Source organism: Sorex araneus, chromosome X, assembly GCF_027595985.1.
Source record: "Sorex araneus isolate mSorAra2 chromosome X, mSorAra2.pri, whole genome shotgun sequence".
Classification (NCBI taxonomy): Eukaryota; Metazoa; Chordata; class Mammalia; order Eulipotyphla; family Soricidae; genus Sorex; species Sorex araneus.
The window spans coordinates 84,354,732-84,364,150 of NC_073313.1; the positions used below are offsets into that span (position 1 = coordinate 84,354,732).

General features: G+C 40.8%; 1 pseudogene; it reads right to left on the reverse strand.

Annotated features, from left to right (window-relative positions):
- Positions 1-57: 57 nt before the first annotated feature.
- LOC129399745 (60S ribosomal protein L37a-like) lies at positions 58-319 on the reverse strand (annotated as a pseudogene).
- Between the last annotated feature and the right edge of the window lie 9,100 nt (positions 320-9,419).

Here is a 9,419-nt window from a genome sequence, read left to right on the forward strand (position 1 = left end):
TTTTAAAACATAAATTAACCCATTTATTATAGGCTAGCAATTCTTTAGATGGCAGAGCTACTGGTCTTTTAATTCCTTCAGTCTTCTGATGGCAGATTTGACTGTAATAGCAGATGTGGTTTTGCAGGTCCAGGTGCTCCCTGTGACAATTTTCGTGCAGGAACCACAGTGCCAAATTTCCACGGCCTGTCTTAGTCTTGCCGAAGTAGGAGCATGTATATTTGGAGTGCTGGCTGATACCGATTTTCTTCACTATCTTCCAGAAGGAGGTGCCGTAACCCCTCCCATATTTACCCATGATTCCCACTTCTTGGTGCATTTAGCCATCTCTCCTTGTCAACCGGATCAGGACGCAGAGAAGCTACTTCTCTTCTTTAAACCTCTTAGTGGATACTCTTATCCTTCAGTATATTGTTCAAAAGACTTAGCATGGGATGTATTCATTCTTTTGGAGCATTTATTTTGTTTTATGCATTATATTAGTGACTTGGTGATATATTCAAGAACAAGATATATACAGTGCCTTAGTGATGTTTAATTATTAGAGATGTAACATTGATAGCATGTATAGTGCTACCTAAGGGTAAACATAATCTTGTTCCTGTTCCTGCCTTAAGCTCTTATCTTGCCATTATCTCCCTTATCATATCTTGCCATCTCCTTCAGATAAAATGCCTTCAGATAAAATAGTCAGCCAAGTACAGCTACATACAATTTGCACATTTTCCTCCTCCTTCATACTCTCGCTACTTTGGCAGGCTATATTTAGTTTATGTGTAATATGTGCTATGTTGTTTTTCAGGTAAAATACTAGCTCACATTTCTAATTCATTTCAGATGTTGTGTCTAATATAAAGCCATTCTTAATTACTCCTGTTCTCTAAGCCCATGTTAGGTGTCACTGTAAACCTATAGAATCTTGTGTTTACATAATTCATAGCATTCTCATACAGTAATATAATATTTTTTTGGTTTTGTTTTTGGCCACGCTCAGCAGTGCTCAGGGTTAATTTAGGCTCTATACTCAGGAGTTATCCTTGGTGATACTCGGAGGGCCATATGGGATGCCAAGTATTGAAACTACAGTGCATTTCCTTACCCAGTATTCTATATACCACAGATAAGAGGGATCACCCTGTGTTTGTATTTCTTCAGGCTTGCTTCACTCAATGTGATATCTTCCAGTACCAACCACATTACAGCAAATTGTATTATTTCACAGTTCCTTGAGCTTGATAGTATTCCATTGTGTATATATATATCACATTTTATAATCTATTCACTTACCCTTGGACATTTAGGTTGATTCTATATTTTAGATATTGTATTGAGTGCAGCAATGAATGATGGTGCACTTATGTATTTTTGAGAGAGTGTTTTTATGTCCTGGGGATAGATGCCCAAAGGTGGAATTTCTGGGTCATATGGCACATTAACTCTTACAGGGGTTCTACCAGACAACATTCCCACCAGCAGTGGGTAAGAGCACCTTTCTCACTATATCCTCACAACACAGATTGTTCCAACTATTTTCTATATGTGCCATTCCCACTGGTATGAGATGGTATCTCATTGTTGTCTTGATTTGGATTTCTCTGATGATAAGTGATGCTGAGCAGTTTTTTAATGCATTTTCTGGTTATCTGCCTGTCTTCCTCTAAGAAGCATCTATTCATTTCCTCTCCCATTTTTTGATTTTTTTTGTTGATCTTTGTGCGTACTTTATATATTCTGGATATCAAACCTTTATCTGATGTGTTGAATGCAAATATTTCTTCCCATTTAGTATTTGCCAGTATTGTCATGCAAAAGCTCTTTAATTTTATGTAGCCTTATTTTTTAATTTTTTATTTTGTTGCCTTTGCTAGTGGTATCAGATGATTGAAGGTACCTTTGAGGTCAAAATATTGAAGTGTTTTGCCTATATTTCCTTAATGTGCTTTGTACTTTCTTGTCAGATCTCAAGATCTTTGGTCCGTTTTGAATTGACTTCAGTGTAAGTATAAGATACAGATCCAAGTTTAATTTCTTACATGTAGTTATCCAGTCTTCCCAGCACCATTTGTTGAAGAGACTATCTTTGCTCCATTTCAGGTTCTCATCTCTCTTTTTTTTTTTTAATTTTATTTATTTTTAATTAGAGAATCACCGTGAGGGTACAGTTACAGATTTATACACTTTTGTGCTTATACTTCCCTCATACAAAGTTCGGGAACCCATCCCTTCACCAGTGCCCATTCTCCACCACCCGTAAACCCAGCGTCCCTCCCACCCTCCCCAATCCCATCTCCCCCCCCACCCCACCCTGCCACTGTGGCAAGGCATTCCCTTCTGTTCTCTCTCTCTAATTAGCTGTTGTGGTTTGCAATAAAGGTGTTCAGTGGCCGCTGTGCTCAGTCTCTAGCCCTCATTCACCCCGCAACTCCCTTCCCCCACATGGCCTTCGACTACAATGTAGTTGGTGATCGCTTCTCTGAGTTGACCTTTCCCCGGAACGTGAGGCCAGCCTCGAAGCCATGGAGTCAACCTCCTGGTACTTATTTCTACAGTTCTTGGGTGATAGTCTCCCACTCTGTTATTCTATATACCATAGATGAGTGCAATCTTTCTATGTCTGTCTCTCTCTTCCTGACTCATTTCACTCAGCATGAAACTTTTCATGCCCATCCACTTAACTACAAAATTCTTGACCTCCTTTTTTCTAACAGCTGCATAGTATTCCATTGTATAGATGTACCAAAGTTTCCTCAACCAGTCATCCGTTCTGGGGCATTCGGGTTTTTTCCAGATTCTGGCTATTGTAAACAGTGCTGCGATAAACATACATGTGCAGATGCTGTTTCGATTGTACTTTTTTGCCTCTCTGGGATATATTCCCAGCAGTGGTATTGCTGGGTCAAATGGGAATTCAATATCTAATTTTTTGAGAATCGTCCAAATTGTTTTCCAGAAGGGCTGAACCAGTCGGCATTCCCACCAGCAGTGAAGAAGGGTCCCTTTCTCCCCACATCCTCTCCAACAGCGGTTGCTTTTGTTCTTTTGGATGTGTGCTAGTCTCTGTGGTGTGAGGTGGTATCTCAAAGTTGTTTTGATCTGCATCTCTCTGATGATTAGTGATGCAGAGCACTTTTTCATGTGCCTTTTGGCCATTCGTATTTCTTCCTTGGTAAAGTTTCTGTTCATTTCTTCGCCCCATTTTTTGATGGGGTTGGATGTTTTCTTCTTGTAGAGTTCAACCAGTGCTTTATATACCATTGATATCAACCCCTTATCTGATGGGTATTGTGTAAATATCCTTTCCCATTCTGTGGATAGTCTTTGGATTCTGGTCAATGTATCTCTTGCGGTGCAGAAGCTTTTTAGTTTAATGTAGTCCCATTTGTTGATCTCTGTTTTTACTAGATTGCTTAGTTCCGTGCCACCTTTGAAGATACCTTTATCTTCAATATCGTGGAGGGTTTCGCCGACCTTGTCTTCAATGTACCTTATGGTTTGTGGTCTAATGTTGAGGTCTTTAATCCATTTTGATCTGACTTTTGTGCATGGTGTCAGGTCAAGGTCTAAACCCATTTTTTTGCATGTGGTTGTCCAGTTGTGCCAGCACCATTTGTTAAAGAGGCTTTCCTTGCTCCACTTCACATCTCTTGCTCCCTTATCAAAGATTAGATGGTCATACATTTGGGGTTGTGTGTAGGGATATTCCACCCTGTTCCATTGGTCTACGGCTCTGCCTTTGTTCCAGTACCATGCTGTTTTAATTGTTACTGCTTTGTAGTAAAGTTTGAGGTTGGGGATGGTGATGCCTCCCATCATCTTTTTCCCAAGAATTGTTTTAGCTATCCTTGGACGTTTGTTATTCCATATGAATTTTAGGATTTCTTGATCCATTTCTTTGAAGAGTGTCATGGGTATATTTATAGGGATCGCATTGAATCTGTATAATGCTTTAGGGAGTATTGCCATTTTGACAACATTGATTCTCCCTATCCACGAGCAGGGTATATGTTTCCATTTCCTCATGTCCTCTTTGATTTCATGGAGTAGCGTTATGTAGTTTTCTTTGTAAAGGTCTTTTACTTCCTTGGTTAAGCTGATTCCGAGGTACTTGATTTTCTGGGGCACGATTGTGAATGGGATTGCTTTTTTCATGTCCCTTTCCTCTGCCTCATTGTTTGCATATATGAAGGCCATGGATTTTTGGGTATTGATTTTGTAGCCTGCAACTTTACTGTATAAGTCTATTGTTTCTAAGAGTTTCTTAGTAGAGGTTTTAGGCTTCTCTAGATATAGTATCATGTCGTCTGCAAATAGTGAGAGTTTGATTTCTTCCCTTCCTATCTGGATGCCCTTAATCTCTTTTTCTTGTCTAATAGCTATCGCAAGTACTTCCAGTACTATATTGAAGAGGAGTGGTGAGAGTGGGCATCCTTGTCTTGTGCCTGATCTCAGAGGAAAGGCCCTTAGTTTTTCCCCGTTGAGGATAATGCTTGCCGTAGGCTTGTGATAGATGGCTTCGACTATCTTGAGGAAAGTTCCTCCAAACCCCATTTTGGCGAGGGTTTTCATCATGAAAGGATGTTGGATCTTGTCAAATGCTTTCTCTGCATCTATTGATATGATCATATGGTTTTTATCTTTACTTTTGTTGATATGCTGGATTATGTTGATTGATTTCCGAATGTTAAACCATCCTTGCATCCCTGGGATGAATCCCACTTGGTCGTGATGTATAATCTTTTTGATGAGTTGTTGGATCCTATTTGCCAGTATTTTGTTGAGGATCTTCGCATCGGTGTTCATCAGGGATATTGGTCTGTAATTTTCTTTCTTAGTGATGTCTTTGTTTGCTTTTGGTATTAGGGAGATGTGTGCTTCATAGAAACTGTTTGGGAGATTTCCTGTTTTTTCAATTTCCTGGAAAAGTTTGAGGAAAACAGGCAGCAGGTCTTCTTTAAATGTTTGGAAGAATTCGCCAGTGAAGCCATCTGGGCCTGGGCTTTTGTTTTTGGGGAGGTTTTTGATCACAGCTTCAATTTCCTTAACATTGATGGGTCTATTCAGGTATTCCAAGTCTTCTTTGTTCAGTCTTGGGAGATTGTAAGAATCGAGGAATCCATCCATTTCTTTTAGGTTCTCCTGTTTTGTGGCATATAGACTTTCGAAGTAGTCTCTAATGATCTTTTGAATCTCACTGGTTTCTGTTATGATGTCCCCCTTTTCATTTCTGATTCGATTTATTAGGGTTCTTTCTCTTTCTTTCTTTGTGAGTCTTGCTAGCGGTTTATCAATCTTGTTTATTTTCTCGAAGAACCAGCTCTTTGTTTCATTGATCTTTCGGATTGTCTTTTTGGTTTCCATGTCATTAATTTCTGCTCTAATTTTTATTATTTCTTTCCTTCGATCTGGTTTGGGTTCCCTTTTCTGGTCCTTTTCTAAGGTCTTGAGTCGTGAAGTCAAGCTGTCTATGTGGGCCCTTTCTTCCTTCCTGAGGAATGCTTGGAGAGCTATAAATTTTCCCCTTAACACGGCTTTAGCTGCGTCCCATAGGTTTTGGCAGCTCGTGTCTTCATTCTCATTTGTTTCTAAGTATTTTTTGATTTCTTCCTTGATTTCCTTCCTGACCCACTCATTGTTCAACATTGAATTGTTTAATTTCCAAGTGTTTGACTTGATTCTCCGTGTCAGTGAGTGGTTAGCTTCTATCTTCAGCGCATCGTGGTCTGAAAAGATGGTTGATACAATTTCTATTTTTCCGATTCTATTGAGGTATGTTCTGGGGCCCAGTACATGGTCTATTTTTGAAAATGTTCCGTGTGCACTGGAAAAGAATGTGTATTCTTTCTTTTGGGGGTGTAAGGCCCTGTATAGGTCTATTAGGCCTCTCTCTTCAATTTCTTCTTTCAGAGTCAGTGTTTCCTTGTTGAGTTTTGTTCTTGTCGATCTATCTAGAGGCGATAAGGCCATATTGAAGTCTCCGACTACTATTGTGCTGTTAGTGATGTCCTCTTTGAAGTCTGCTAGGAGTTGTTTTAAATATTTAGCTGGTCGCTCATTAGGTGCATATATGTTTAAGAGTGTGATTTCTTCCTGTTGAACATATCCCTTGATAAACAGAAAATGACCTTCGCTGTCCCTTTTAATCTTTTTCAACCTGAAATCTATGTTGTCGGATATTAGGATGGCCACTCCAGCTTTTTTACGGGGGTTGTTTGCTTGGAGGATTGTTTTCCATCCTTTGACTTTGTCTATGTTTACTCTGTTTGTTCAGGTGTGTTTCTTGCAGGCAGCAGAATGATGGGTTTAATTTCTGGATCCATTTTGCCACTCTGTGTCTCTTGATGGGTGCATTTAGGCCGTTGACGTTGAGAGAGATTATTGTGATAGGATTTTGTGTCATATTTCTGTGGTATTTGTTGTTTTTATGTGGCTCCACCTTGTCTTACAGTAGCCCCTTGAGACCTTCTTTCAAGTTTGGTTTTGAGTCTATGAAGGACCTGAGCTGTTGTTTATCCGAGAAGTAGTGTATGGTTCCTTCGAGTTTGAGTGAGAGTTTAGCCGGATAAAGTATTCTTGGTGAGGCATTCATTTCGTTGAGTCTTTTCACTATGTCCCACCATTGTCTTCGGGCTCGGAGGGTTTCCTCTGACAGGTCTGCTGTAAATCTGAGGGGTGCTCCTTTGTATGTAATTTCCTTCTTTGACCTTGCTGCTTGCAGAATTGTGTCTCTATCCATAGCATCCGTCATTCTGACTATGATATGCCTTGGAGTCTTTTTATTCGGGTCTCTTTTTGCTGGTACTCTTCGGACTCCTTGTATCTGGATGCCTGCCTTCTCCAGCTCTGGGAATTTCTTAGCAATGATGTCTTTGACTGTGTTTTTTTCATTGGGGTTACTTCCCTGTGGTTCTGGTACTCCAATGATTCTTATGTTGTTTCTCTTGAAGTCATCCCCCAGGGCTCTGATTCGCTCTATAGCCATTTTGAGGTCTTTGGCCATGATTTGTTGTTGTCTATAAGCTTTCTGCAGCTCATCTTCCAGGTCGCTGATTCTTTCTTCAGCTGTAGTCATTCTACTGTTGAGGGCATCTAGTGAGATTTTTATTTCATCTACCGATTCCTTTATTTGTGAGATTTCCGTTCGAAGATTTGAAATTTCTGCTCTCATTTCTGCTCTCATTTCTTCCTGAATTTTCTTGGTAGACCGTTCCAGCGCTTCGTTCATCTCCTCCCTTAGTTTATTGGATGTCTGTTCCATGGTTGCTTGGAGTAGGTCGACTCTCCTCCAGATCTCCTCTCTAAATTGTTTATCTGAGAGGTCATAGATGTGAGTAGCCCCCATTGATGTTTCTGGGATTTTTTCTTCTCCCTCTCTTGGTGGAGGGGATTTTCGCTGCTTCTTCATATTGTTACGGAAGTATAGAGCTGGAGCTCTGTAGTTATTTGTTCCTTTTTCCTTCTTGTGGAAAGAAGGTTTTCTGATCGTGCTAAACTTCCCTTATTAACTGAGAGCTTTTATAGTGTCAGACTAAGCTAATGGCTATTTTGTGTGTTAGAGATTGCAAAGGTGAATTTTCAAAAACATACAAGTACTGATTGAGCTGAGGTAACAAAGAATAACTGCGGCCGCCGCTCTGAGAGGAGGCCACGCCCACTTTTAGACCACGCCCACTAACATACAGGACACGCCCCCAGTGTCTTCCTGCGAGGGCGGGCCGCAGTTAGGGGGCCCGGGGAGGAGCCGGGGCGCAGAGGACACAGGCTGGGGCGGCTGGAAGGTCTCGGGGAGTCCAGGCGGCGGGAAGCGGGGCGCGGGAGGGCGCGGCTGAGGGTCCGGGAAGGTACCTGAGAGGGCGGGCCGCAGTTAGGGGGCCCGGGGAGGAGCCGGGGCGCAGAGGACACGGGCTGGGGCGGCTGGAAGGTCTCGGGGAGTCCAGGCGGCGGGAAGCGGGGCGCGGGAGGGCGCGGCCGAGGGTCCGGGAAGGTACCTGAGAGCTCTCATCTCTCTTATAGAAAATTAATTCCCCATATATATGGGGTTTTGTTATAAGGTACTAAATTCTGACCCATTGATCAGAGAAACTGTCTTTATTCCAGTGACAAGCAGTTTAGTTCTATAGGCACTATAGCTTTATAATACAATTCCAAATTGGGTTGTGAAATACATTCCAATTTCTTATTTTCACTATGTCTTTGGCTATCCATGATCTTTTCTGATTCCATAGATCATTGTTATTAACTTCTCCAGATCCTGCACGAATTTGTCTGAATTTGCATGCGGATCATATTGAATCTGTATAGTAGCTTAGGTAGGGTATTCATTTTAATATTATTGCTTCTTTCGATCTGTGAACATGGGGTAATTTTCCATTTCCTAAAATTTTCTCTTATTTCTTAAGTGATTTAAAGTTATAACTGTATAGATCTCTGATGCCTTTTGTTAAACTGATTCCTAGATACTTGATGTTTTTGAATATTATTTTAAATGGGATAGATTCCTTGATTGCTCTCTCCCCCGAGTCATTCTTTGTGTATAAGAACGAACCTATTTTTGTATATTAACTTTGTAGCTGGCTACTTTACTGTACTGGCTTCTTTCTTTTCTTTTCTTTTTTTTAAAATTTTATTGAATCACTGTGAGATAGTTACAGGCTTTCATGTTTGGGTCGCAATCACACAATGATCAAACACCCATCCCTCCACCAGTGCACATTCCCCACCACCATTATCCCTGGTGTAACCCCCTTTTCCACCCTCCCCCTGCCTCCATGGCAGACAATATTCCCCATACTCTATACTTTTGGGCATTATGGCTTGCAACACAGACACTGAGAGGTCATCATATTTGGTCCATTATCTACTTTCGGCATGCATCTCCCATCCCGACCGATTCCTCCAGTCATCAATTTCTTAGTGATCCCTTCTCTATTCTATCTGCCTTCTCCCCTCTGCTCATGAAGCAGTCTTCCAGCCATGGGGCAATCCTCTTAGCCCTTTTATCTACTGCCCTTGTGTGTCAGCCTCATGTGATGTTATTCTATACTCCACAAATGAGTGCAGTCCTTCTCTGTCTGTCCCTCTCTTTCTGACTCATTTCACTTTGCATGATGCTCTCCATGTCTATCCATTTATAAGAAAATATCATTACTTCATCTCTCTTAACAGCTGCATAGTATTCCATAAATTTTATTTTATTGAATCACTGTGAGATACAATTACACAATTACAATGTATTGACTTACTTTTTCTAAAGGTTTTCTTTTGTGGTTTCTTTAGAGTCTTCCACGTATATCATCATGCCATCAGCAAATAGTGATAATGTGAGGTTTTTTTCCAAATTGAATCCCTTCAATTAGTTTTTCTTGCCTGATTGTTGTAGTCAGGACTTCTAGTACCACGTTGAACAAAAGTGAAGAGAGTGT